This window comes from Saimiri boliviensis, chromosome 11 (genome assembly GCF_048565385.1).
Source record: "Saimiri boliviensis isolate mSaiBol1 chromosome 11, mSaiBol1.pri, whole genome shotgun sequence".
In the NCBI taxonomy this organism is placed as follows: Eukaryota; Metazoa; Chordata; class Mammalia; order Primates; family Cebidae; genus Saimiri; species Saimiri boliviensis.
This window is the reverse complement of record NC_133459.1, coordinates 38,465,415-38,478,528: the sequence shown is the minus strand read 5'-3', so window position 1 is coordinate 38,478,528 and position 13,114 is coordinate 38,465,415. Positions and strand designations below refer to the sequence as shown.

At 44.3% G+C, this 13,114-nt stretch overlaps 1 pseudogene; it reads left to right on the top strand.

Moving 5' to 3' along the window:
* Positions 1-9,779: 9,779 nt before the first annotated feature.
* On the top strand, positions 9,780-12,877 carry LOC101031823 (heterogeneous nuclear ribonucleoproteins C1/C2 pseudogene; annotated as a pseudogene).
* Positions 12,878-13,114: the final 237 nt, after the last annotated feature.

The window sequence follows — 13,114 nt, the reverse complement described above, 5'->3', positions numbered from 1 at the left end:
CGATGAAACGGGGCCAGAGGGGAGGTGGGTTGGGGAGCCGCTGGAGGGCGCTGCCTTTGCGCGCGGGCGGGGCGGGGGCGGTCCCTGGAGGGCTCCCAGCAGAAGGGAGACTCGGCTCCTGCGGCGTCCAAAGCGCCCTCTGGCGGCCAGGAGGAGCGGGAGCTGCAGGGGCCAGGGCGGTGGGAGGGAGCCCCCGGAGGAGGCGCGGGGACGAGGGCACCTGGTGCGGGCTTGGACCCCGGCAGTGGCGCCCGCGGTGAGACGCGGACAGATTCTGATGTTTTCTTTTTTTCTTTTCTTTTCTTTTTTTTTTTTTTCATTTTTGAGACGGAGTTTCGCTCTTGTTACCCAGGCTGGAGTGCAATGGCGCGATCTCGGCTCACCGCAACCTCCGCCTCCTGGGTTCAGGCGATTCTCCTGCCTCAGTCTCCTGAGTAGCTGGGATTACAGGCACGCGCCACCATGCCCAGCTAATGTTTTGTATTTTTAGTAGAGACGGGGTTTCACCGTGTTGACCAGGATGGTCTCGATCTCTTGACCTTGTGATCCACCCACCTCGGCCTCCCAAAGTGCTGGGATTACAGGCGTGAGCCACCGCGCCCGGCCATTTTCTGAAGATGGAGCATGTACTGGCTGTGAGACAAGAGGTGTCAGGGTCAAGCCCAGGGCTTTCGGGCTGAGCAGCTGGAAGGACAGAGTTACCATCTCCTGAGACCATGAAGATTTGGGGAGAAGCCTGTCTGAGAGCGGGGCGGGGAGCAGGAGCTGGGCTTTGGACACGTTTGTTCTGGACGCCTCTGGGCCTTGGCTGTTGGGTGTCCAAGCCTGCACCTAGGGCCTGGGCTGGAGACGTGAATTTGGCGGTTCTGAGCCGGGCCTCGAACCCGACCGCACAGGGAGGCCCGCAGAACCTGCGCAGGACTAGGACCTGTATCCTCCCTCCGCGCCTGCAGCGAAGGCCTTGTCCTCGGTGCCTCTCCCGGCTGCCCTGCGCCTCCCCACGCGGGGTCCCCCACCAGGAGCACCGTGCTGGGTGCCCGAGGCAGTGGGGGTGACGCTCACTTCTGCCCCTGTTCAGTGCGCGGGGCCAAGCCTCTCAGGTCACAGTGACCCACAGACAACAGGCACAAGCCTGGAAATGCTTAGACCCGGCCACCCATTAACCGGGTCCTGAGTGAGGCCCAGCGGACAGGCCTGGGTTTCACCAGACCTGGCGCCAGTTGGCCAAGGGAAGGCATGTGGGTCTCGGCTCCTGTGCCTCCCATGATGAGTTAGGTTGGCTCTGGGCAGGGCTGTCTTACCAAGGCTGGGGCAGCGGTAATCCATCAGCAGCACCTGCCGCGGGGACAGGAGAAAAAGAAGCTGCCCTTCAAACTGTGACATGGTCTAACATTTAGTTTGTCTTTCCCTCAAAACAAGTTGGGTGGGAAATCTGAAGGCTGGAATGGGGGTCGTAGAGACAGCTGAAGCAGTAATGCAGGTATAGAGAAGCTTGTGTGGAGTCCATGCATTTAGTTAGCAAATAATTTGTGTATGCCTACTGTGTGCCAATCACTGTGCTAAGTGCAAGGGATTTAAAAAGGCAGAAAGCAGCAGACTATAAACCTGCTGTAGACAGCTGGGATGGCTATGACAAAATACCACAGACTGGGTGGCTTAACTCTCTTTTTTATTTTTATTTATTTATTGAGACAGTCTTGCTACGTCACCTAGACTGGAGTACAGTGTTGTGATCTTGGCTCACTGCAACCTCCACCTCCCTGGTTCAAGCAATTCTCCTGCCTTGGCCTTCCAAGTAACTGGGATTACAAGGTCACATCACCACAGCCAGCTAATTTTTACATTTTTAGTAGAGACGAGGCTTCACCATGTTGGCTAGGCTGGTCTCGAACTCCTGGCCTCAAGGTGATCCACTCACCTTGGCCTCCCAAAAAGCTGAAATTACAGGCATAAACCACTGTAACTGGTGTATTTTTAAATTTATTTATTTATTTATTTATTTATTTATTTTGAGATGGAGTCTTGGCTCTGTCACCCAGGCTGGAATGCAGTGGCATAATCTTGGCTCACTGCAACCTCCGCCTCCTGTATTCAAGTGATTCTCGAGCCTCAGCCTCCTAAGTAGCTGAGAGTACAGACATGCACCACCATGCCCAGCTAATTTGTTCCTGTATTTTTAGTAGAGACAGGCTTTCACCATGTTGGCCAGGCTGGTCTCAAACTCCAGACCTCAGGCGCTCCACCTGCCTCAGCCTCCCAAAGTACTTGGATTACAGGTGTGAGCCACTACACCCAGCCGTTTTCTTTTAAAGTTCCCTTAGAACATTTTTCTTCTGGAAGCTAGGAAGTACAGCAGCAAGGCGCCGACTGGTTTGGTTCCTGGTGAGGGCTCTCTTCCTGGCTTGCAGATATCGGCTGCCTTCTCACTGTGTCCTCACTGGCCTTCTGTGCAAATAGAGAGAGCCTCTTCTTAAAAAGCCACAGTCCTATCGGATTAGGGTCCTGCCCTTATGATCTTCTTTAACCTTAATTAATTCCTAAAGACCCTGTCTCTAAATACAGTCACACTGGAGGTTAGGGTTTCAACCTATGAACTTTAGGGGACACAATTCAATCCATTCTACTTTATGCCCTTATGGAGATTACTGGCTCATACAGATTGTCGATTTAACAATATAAACAAACAAAAATATAATGATAAGCTCAATTAAAAAAATAACCAGGGTGCTGTGATAGAGAATAACAGGAGGACCTAATTTATACAGGGTAATAAAGTACTCTCTGAGGATGGGATGTTTAGGTTTGGACCTAAAGGACAGTCATCCACACAAAGAGCAGGGAGAAAGGTGTTCTAGGAAAAGACATCCACGTGTGCAAAGGCCCTGAGGTAGGAAAGAGCTCAGTATGTTTGAGGAATGGAAAGAACAGTGTTTCCTTTTGAAAGACCACTCTGGTTTCTTCATGGAAAATAGACTATATGGGAATAAGAGTGAAGAGAGGCATACCAATACCAAGGTTATCATAGTTATCCATGCAAGAAATGGTGGTAATTGGAACAAGAGAAGTGAAAACAGAAATGGACAGAAATGGATTGATTCTAATATGTATCATTGAAGCTAGACTTGGAGGATTTGCTAATTGATTAGAGTTTGGGGGTGTGACAGGGAGGCCAAAAGAATGATTTCCTGGTGACTGGTCTGAGACACTAGGTGAAGGGGGTCCCATATATTGATATGTGAATTCTTGTAGTAGACACAGATTTGGAGGGGTTAATTAAGAGTTCTAGGCCAGGTGTGGTGGCTCACATCTGTAGTCCAAGCACTACTGCACTCCAGCCTGGGCAACAGAGCAAGACTCTGTCTCAAAAAAGAAAAAGGGTTCTAACTGGGGCCAAGCGTGGTGGCTCATGCCTGTAATCCCAGCACTTTGGGAGGCCAAGGCAGGAGGATTACCTGAGGTCAGGAGTTTGAGACCAGGTTGACCAATATGGTGAAACCCGGTCCCTACTAAAAATACAAAATTACCTGGGTGTGGTGGTGGGCGCCTGTAATCCCAGCTACTCGGGAGGCTGAGTCAGGAGAATCACTGGAACCTGGGAGGCAGAGGTTGCAGTGAGCCAAAATCATGCCACTGCTCTCCAGCCTAGGTAACAGAGCAAGACTCCCTAAATAAATAAATAAATAGTTCTAACTGGGACTTATTTGATTTGAGACACCTGTTAGATATCCAACAGAAGAGCCTGCAAAAGGGACCATGTGAGTTATAGGAAAGATGTGTTATAGAAGCCAAAGGAAGAAAATGTTTCAAGGAGTCCAGAAGGAGTGGCTCAACGACACTGAATAATGTTCAGGGGATTAAGGGGAACGAAAATCCAAAATTTATTTTGGGTTCGCAGAGGACGTTTATAACATGAACAGTAGTTTCAATAGAGTGTTGGAGACAGAAGCCAAACTACAGCGGGGTGAAAGTGAGTGAGAAATGAGGGACTGAGTCAGCAAATAGAAAGATCGTTCTAGGGGCCAGGTGTAACGCTCACACCTGTAATCCCAGCGCTCTGGGAGGCTGAATCAGGAGGACCATTTGAAGCCAGGAGTTTGAGAACAGCCTGGGCAACATAGCGAGACCTCACCTCTACAACATTAAAAAGTTAGCTGCTAATTGGTGGCACCTGCCTGTAGTCCCAGCTACTTGGGAGGTCAGAAGTTGAAGGCTGCATTGTGCTATAATTGTGCCACTACACTCCAGCTTGGGCAACAGAGTGAGACCCCACCCCCAACCCCGCTTCTCTAAAAAAGAAAAAAATTACTCATTTTAAATGTTTTGCTGTTTGAAGGAGGCAGAGAAAGGAGTTGACAGCTAGATGTGGGTATAAAGCATAGAGTGAAGATTTGGTTTTACTTTGTTTTTTAACATGTGAGATACCGAGCATGTTCATGTGTGATGGGAATAATTTGGTAGAAAAAGATGAATGATGCAGGGCAAAGACTATGAGAACAAAGTCTTTGAGCAGGGAGAGCTTGAGCTCAAGGGCAGAAGAAGGATTGCTTTTGAGTAGGAGACAAGCACTTCTTCATTATCATGGAGGCAGGAGACATGGATCCAAATGTGAGTCGTTTGTAAATTGGGTGGAAGAAAGACAATGGAGTTTCTTCTTTTTTCTAATCAAATGTCAATAAAATGACCTCATGAGTTGTGACCATAATAAGTCAGAAAAAGGTATATGAGATAGTAAAAAAATCCATCAAACATGTTGTGTGAGTCTGTTTTCGTGCTGCTATAAACACATACCAGAGACTGGGTAAGTAAGAAGAACGGAGGTTTAATTGACTCACAGTTCTGCAGGGCTGGGGAAGCTTCAGGAAACTTACAATCATGGTGGAAGAAGCAGCAAACACCTCCTTCCTCACATGGGGGCAGCAAGAAGGGCAGAGCCAAGTGTGGGGGTGAAGCCCCTTATGAAACTGTTAGATCTCACTCACTACCACGGGAACGGCATGCAGGTAACCGCCCCCATGATTCAATTACCTCCCATTGGGTCCCTCCCACAACACATGGGGGTTATGGGAACTACAGTTCAAAATAAGATTTGGGTGGGGACATAGCCAAGCCATATCACACATTTTAGGTAATAGGAGCTACAGGGTCAACTCTTGCTATGGTGACTATAAAAAGGGCTTATGTAACAGTTGTCATGGTGAGAATCACCATGGATGTTTGCAGCTCCAGATCACACACCAGGTGAAAAATCTCTGGTCATGTGTAACTTCAGTAAATAACCAGGTGATGTTAATTACCCTGAAAAATGGTTATTAGGGTAATCACCATTAGCTGCTGTAACAAACAACTCCAAAAATGTAAATGGCTTAACCACATAGAAAGTTGTTTCTCATTCATGTCACAACCTGAAACAGGTTGGTGAGGGCTTTATCTACACAGTCATTCAGAGGCCCAGACTTCTTCCACCTTAGGGTTTTGCTCCCTATCTATTGTTGAAGTCCTCTCCACTCAGCTGATAAATGGAGGGGAGAAAGCATCATGCATGGGAGGTTTGTATGGGCCAGACCTGGAAGAGACACACATCACTTTCATTTGCATTCCATTGGCCAGATCTCAGTTACATTCCATACCCTGACAGCACCAGCTGAGGTCCCCATCAACAGCCAGTGTCAAGCACCTCATGATGTGTGTGGCAATGTCCCCAGATGATTTTAGCCCTCAGCTGTCAAATTTTCACAGCCCCAGCCCTGGGCACTGGGGAGCGGAGATAATCCACCTATGTCCTAAACAAATCCCCACAATTGTATAAGGACGAATCTCTATAATAAATTCCCTTTTCTGTGTTTCTGCTTGTCTGATTTAATCCTGACTGATACAAATCATGAGCTTCAACAGAACGTAATTGCCATTCTGAATGGTTTAAGTGCCGTACGAGTTGAGCAACTTTCAACTTTTAATTGCATTTGGACACCTTTTCATCCCACATTTACTTCACTAGCACTTACAGTCTGCTCATAATTTTTGTTGAAATGACAAATCTGTTTTCCTGCCAGAAAGACAAGTTCTTTGGTTTATTGTGAATGAATTCTCTATAGCATCAAAGTCATTTCCAGGCTGTTGTGACTTTCATATAGTATTAATTTTCCTTATTAATATATTCTTTTTTTTTTTTTTTTTTTTTTTTGAGACGGAGTTTCACTCTTGTTACCCAGGCTGGAGTGCAATGGCGTGATCTCGGCTCACCGCAACCTCCGCCTCCTGGGTTCAGGCAATTCTCCTGCCTCAGCCTCCTGAGTAGCTGGGATTACAGGCAGGCGCCACCACACCCAGCTAGTTTTTTGTATTTTTAGTAGAGACGGGGTTTCACCGTGTTGACCAGGGTGGTCTCGATCTCTTGACCTTGTGATCCACCCGCCTCGGCCTCCCAAAGTGCTGGGATTACAGGCTTGAGCCACCGCGCCCGGCCCTTATTAATATATTCTTAAAATTTTGTCCCCTAGATTCAGATTTTTATTTATTTTTATTTCCATGGTAGAGATGGGGTCTTGTTTTGTTACCCAGGCTGGAGTGCAGTGGTGCAATCATAGCTCACTGCAGTCTTGACCTCTTATACTCAAGCAATCTTCCTGCCTCAGCCTTCTGAGTAGCTGGGACCACAGGTGCGCACCACAATGCCCAGCACATTTTTCTCTTTTTGTTTTTCTTTTTGTAGAGACTGGGGTCTCCCTATGTTCCCCAGGCTGGCCTCGAACTTTCTGGCCTTAAGGGATCCTTCTGAAGTGCTGTGATGGCTGAGATGAACTACTATGCCCAATCAAAATATTTTTATTTATGATATTTAAAAGCAACACTTACCTAAAGGCTCTTGTCTCTTCATCCTGGGTGTTCCTTTTTAAAGTTTTCCTGTAAGTTCTGGATCTTTTAAGGAAACAAAACCCTGCACAGGTACTATAAGAATTATTTGGTGCAAAAGCAATAGCGATTTTTGCCATTAAAGGTAATGGTAAAAAATTAAAGGTAATGGCAAAAACCGCTATTACTTTTGCACCAACTTAATATAATGCACCAAAAGTAAAACCAAAGTCAAGGCTAAGCTATTCAGAAGCTCTAATAAGTGAGTAATTTGAGGATGAAGATAAACTGATGATTTCTCTAAAGCACAAAGTGCCCCATAAAGAATGAGCAATGCAGCGTGTGCTGTTTGCCGTGACGTGGGCGAAGTGGCAGAGAGCGCAGCTAATGTTTCTGAGAAGTTGCTATTTTAGGAGGCCCATTTATCAACGTTCATGAATGTGTCCTAATGAGTTTATATTAAAACTTAGATTTATAAATAATTAACTTTGCTATTTATTGCAGTTACTATTTACCATTTGCCAGCTAACATGTTACTATTAATATTTTATCAACTGTCCCAGCCTCCACCCCGCATACCTATTTAGCAGCCCTGTTTAGCACAACGCCTGCCTCTGTGGGTGGCAGGGTGCAGGCAGAATTGGATTATTTAGTTAGAGGTCTCTTCCCACCTGCAGATTCTCCTTTCAGAATAAAAATTATAGAAGGATTTTGTTTGTTTTTTGAACAGGAAAAACACTTCCATTACACAGTCAAACCCTGTGTTCTCATGCTTTCCATGTTTATCCTGGGGGCCTTTTCTTTCCCAACGAATGCTCCTCACACCACGATCCACGGGTCTCACCCAACCTCATTAATTACCTTGTTTTGACTTCTCCTTTGGCCTCCAGTTTCCCTGAAATGAAATCACAGGGAGACAAAACTCCACACACTTACTCTAAGTATTATAATGTACCAACAATAAAAACCATCTACTATGTTACTATCTCAATATTAAATACAAAAACACAATCAACACAAAATACAATCACAGGTATCATAAGGCGTGTGTTTGTTGTTTGGTAGAGATAGGATCTCGCTCTGTCACCCAGGCTGGAGTGCAGTGGCACAATCATAACTCATTGCAGGCTCAAACTCCTGGGCTCAAGCAATTGTCTCACCTCAGCCTCCCAAGTAGCTAGGACTAATGCCTAGCCACAAGGTGCGAGGTCTCTGCAAAATCGAGCACCCCAAAGCATGGCCAAAATAATTTGGGTGAGGGACATTGTCAAAGATAAATCACCACTGGCCTGCCGTGCGTGGCTCAACAATCCTCTCCTGGGGAAGTTCTGTCTTTCTATCTGAATCTAGAATCATACAAAAATGATTTCAACTCATTTAGAAATAGATTTTTAAAACAAAAGGAGGAAAAATAAAGTTGGGTACCTACCTCACAACATATTTCAAAATAAATTCTAGATCAATCAAAGATCTGAATATACAAAATAGGCCAGGTGTGGTGGCTCACACCTGTAATTCCAGCACTTTGGGAGGCCAAGGCTGGTGGATCAACTGAAGTCAGGAGTTCGAGACCAGCCTGGCCAACATGGTGAAATCCTATCTCTACTAAAAATACAAAAATTAGCCAGACATAGTGGCATGGGCCTGTAGTCCCAGCTACTCAGGAGGCTGAGGAAGGAGAATTGCTTCAACTCAGGAGGCGGAGGTTGCAGTGAGGTGAGATCGTGCCACTGCACTCCAACCTAGGTGACAGAGTGAGGTTCCAAGAGAGAGAACAGAGAAAGAGAGAGAGAGAGAGAGAGAGAGAGAAAGAGAAAGAGAGAAGGGAGGGGGTCAGGGAAAGAAAGGAAGGAAGAAAGGAAGGAAGGGAAGGAAGAAAGAAAGAAAGAGAAAAAAGAAAGAAAGAAAAGAAAGGAGGGAAAGAAAGAGGAGGGAGGGAGCAGGAGAGAGAGGGAGAGAAGAAGCGAAGAAGCGAAGGAGGGAGGGAGGAAAGAAGGAAGGAAGAAAGGAACTGAATATACAAAATAAAATTCTAAATATACCAGAAGAAAATGTAGATATGGATGTTGGACTTTACCACATAAAATGAGAAGCCTCTGTATATTAAAAAAAAAAAAAAAGACATAGACTGAGAAAATATGATAGGCAAAAAAAAAAATCTATAACATATAAGGATTTATTAATTAATAAGAAAAAGATAACCCAGTTGAAAACTGGCCCAAGGGTATACAAAGGCCTGTCACAAATAAATAAGAGAGATCAGAAATCATATAAAAAGATATTCAATCTTAGTAATTATGAGGGAATATAAATTAAATCAAAACAAGATATAATTTTTCATCAAATTGGCGAACGTTAAAGATAGATGGTACCCAATCTGAGCCAAGGTGTGGGAAATAACCAATTTCATATTCTGCAGTGGGTGTGTTTACTGATAGCAATATTAGAAACCAACCCTACAGAAGAAATTCTGTATATGTACTTGTTCACTAAAGCAAAGAGTTTCTAACAGTGAAAAATGAAAGATAATTATAAATATCCATTAATAGGGGAATGATTAAATGAACACACAAGCTCAAGGGAATGTGTGTGTGTTTGCAAGGGAAATAAACAGTCTGGAAAGAAGGAAAGGAAAGCCTCTAAACTTAACTAAAGATGTCCTTGAGGAAGGCAGCAGGACTGGGTAGAGCAGGAGGGAAGGACTTTTACTTTTTATTCCATATTCTCTTTTATTGTTTGATTTTATTACCATGAACGTGCATTTTGTAACTAGAAAAGAGGAAAAAGAAGAAGTAAAATTAAAAATTTTAAACCTTATCAAAATATAAATGTAAAAATAGTAATCAAATTAAAAATATGAAACTGTAGCAAAGCTGTTGTCAGACGGACACTCTCTTACACTGCATCTTTCTGGAGAGCAATCCGATAAGATGGCTTATGTCAATAACCTTAAGGTGTTCCCAATACCTGGTGATATAAATTAGCTTTGGAGACGGGAAACGGACGGCTGGAGGACTTGTGGGGAGGGGAGGTGGGGGGAACCGACAGAAACCTCACTGTGCACCCTTTCGTACCTTTGGAATTTTATAGCATGAGGATATACTTTTTGTTCAAACACTTGATGAAAATTTTGTAAACAGTTCATCTCCCCCACAGCAGTTTCCCCTTCTACAATTTATCCTAGGAGTAAATCATAAGTGCCAGCTGAGGCTTAGCCACAAGGGCATTCTCCATGCCATAATTTATGGTAGTGGAGAACTGTTAACAATTCAAAATCTAACACGAGCATATTGATTAAATAAACTAGAATGCATATATGAAGTGGAAAACATAGTCATTACAATAATTTTTCAGAAAAAAATTGTATATTGCTTTTAGGTCAGCAGAAGGACAGATGAATACCTACATACATCATCTGAAAGGATCCACACCAAAATGTTTACACCATTTGTGTCTTAGTAGTAGTGTTATTAATGTTATTAATATTAGACAAAAACTGAGAAACTGCCCTCATAAGGCAATGTCTGTCAGATGAAAGATTTTAAAAAGTAACACAATTGAACTTAATGAGAAATGAAAATTTAAAGGTAAAAAGACTCTCAGGACAAAATGAGTAAAGTAAAAGCTCTAAGATCATTAAACTCTTTATCCAGTCTACCATTGATGGATACATATACACCACGGAATACTATGCAGACATAAAAAAGGACCAGTTCACGTCCTTTGCAGGGACATGGATGAAGCTGGAAATCATCATTCTCAGCAAACTAACACTGGAACAGAAAAACAAACACTGCATGTTCTCCCTCATAAGTGGGAACTAAACAATGAGAACACATGGACACAGGGAGGGGAACATCACATACCAAGGCCTGTCGAGCTAGGTCTAGGGAAGGGATAGTATTAGGAGACATATCTAATGTAGATGACGGGTTGATGGGTCCAGCAAACCACCACGCATGTGTATACTTATGCAACAAACCTGCATGTTCTGCTTATGTATCCCAGAACTTAAAGTACATATATATATATAAAGTACAAGGTTAGCCTGACAGTTAAAAGGAAGACAGACTGGCTGTTCTAGAAGGTGGTTTACTGGGTGATTTCAAGGACCCCTGCAAGTTGAGAATGATGAGATCTGTTCATTTTCCTTCAGTGTAATAAATCATGCCTCCAATAGAAAAAAAAAATCATTAAACAGTTTTTCTTTAAGTGGCAAAAATATCAAAAAATAAACAATAAATAAACTAGCACAATCTAGAGCTAAAGATTCAAAAGACAGAAAATAAAAGTGGACAATTCTAAAGAAAAACAATTTGAATGATAAAGTTATCAAACTAATATAAAAACTCAAGTATTTTAAAGATAAAATATTAAACATAGGCTGGGCACAATGGCTTACACCTGTAATCCCATAACTTTGGGAGGCCAAGGCAGGCCTTGAGGTCAGGAGTTTGAGACTGGTCAACGCGGTGAAATCCTGTCACTACTAAAATACAAAAATTAGTTGGTGTGTGCCTATATTTCCAGCTACTCAGGAAGCTGGGGCAGGAGAATCACTTGAACTCAGGAGGTAGAGGTTGAAGTGAGCCGAGGTTGCGTCACTGCACTCCAGCCTGCGCGACAGAGTGAGACTCTGCCTCTTTTTTTGAGACAGAGTCTCACTCTGTTGCCCAGGCTGGAGTACAATGGTGCAATCTCAGCTCACCGCAACCTCTGCCTCCCGGGTTCAAGCGATTCTCCTGCCTCAGCCTCCCAAGTAGCTGGGATTATAGGTGCGTGCCACTAAGCCTGGCTAATTTTTGTATCTTTAAGTGGAGACGGGGTTTCGCCATGTTGGTCAGGCTGGTCTCGAAACCCTGACCTCGTGATCTGCCCACCTCAACCTCCCAAAGTGCTGGGATTACAGGCGTGAGCCACCACACCCAGCTTCTGTCTCAAAAAAAAAAAAAAGTTTTGTGAAGAGACAAAGACTGGGTGGTTGTGGCCTCATTGCTGACCTTGAGCAGCAGTCAGCTTCTCCACGTAGGACCTGGGAGTGGGAGACTCAGAATCGAATCTCTTCTCCCTCCCTACTCCTGTGAGATTTCTTTGATCTTCAGCTACATTTTTGGCTTTATGAGAAGCCTTATCCTCAAACACAACAGGCAGTAACGTTACCAACAAGACAGATCCTCTCGCTATGAACTTCCATATGTTCGTTGGGAATCTCAACACTCTTGCGGTCAAGAAATCTGATGTGGAGGCAATCTTTTCAATGTATGGCAAAACTGTGAGCTGCTCTGTTCATAAAGGCTTTGTCTTCACTCAGTGTGTTAATGAAAGAAATGCCCAAGCTGCTGTAGCAGGAGAGGAGGCAAAACGATTGCTGGCCAGGTCTGAGATACTAACCTGACTGCAGAGCCAAAAGTGAACTGAGGAAAAGCAGACGTGAAACGATCTGCAGCAGAGATGTATGGCTCCTCTTTTGACTTGGACTATGACTTTCAGTGGGGTTATGATGATAGGATGTACAGTAACCCAGCACGTGTACCTCCTTCTCCTCCTCCTATTGCTCGGGCTGTACTGCCCTAGAAACGTCAGCATGTATCAGGCAACACCTCACGAAGGGGCAAGAGTGGCTTCAATTCTAAGAGTGGATAGCAGGGATCTTCCAAGTCTGGAAAGTTGAAAGGAGATGACCTTCAGGCTGTTAAGAAGGAGTTGACCCAGATAAAACAAAAAGTGGATTATCTCCTGGAAAACCTGAAAAAAACTGAAAAGGAACAGAGCAAACAAGCAATAGAGATGAAGAATGGTTAAGTCAGAGGAGGAGCAGAGCAGCATCTCCATGAAGAAAGATGAGACTAATGGGAAGATGGAGTCTGGGCGGGTGCAGATGACTGCTGTGGAGGGGGACCTGCTGGATGATGATGATATTGAAGATCGGTGGGGGGATGACAAGCTGGAGTTGATCAAGGATGATGAAAAAGAGGTAGAGGAAGGAGAGGATGACAGAGACAGTGCCAATGGCAAGGATGACTCTTAAGCTCATGGTGGGGTTTAGAAACCTTATCTCATTATTTCTTTACCTGGGCACTTGCCTAAGATGAAATTTTTCACCAGATCCTCTCTCCCAGTATCTTCAGCACATGCTCACTGCTCTCCCCATCCTTGCCCTTCCCATGTTCATTAATTCATATTTCCCTGTGCCTAGTCCCATTTTCACTTCCTTTGACGCGCCTAGTAGTTTTGTTAAGTCTTACCCTGTAATTTTTGCTTTTAA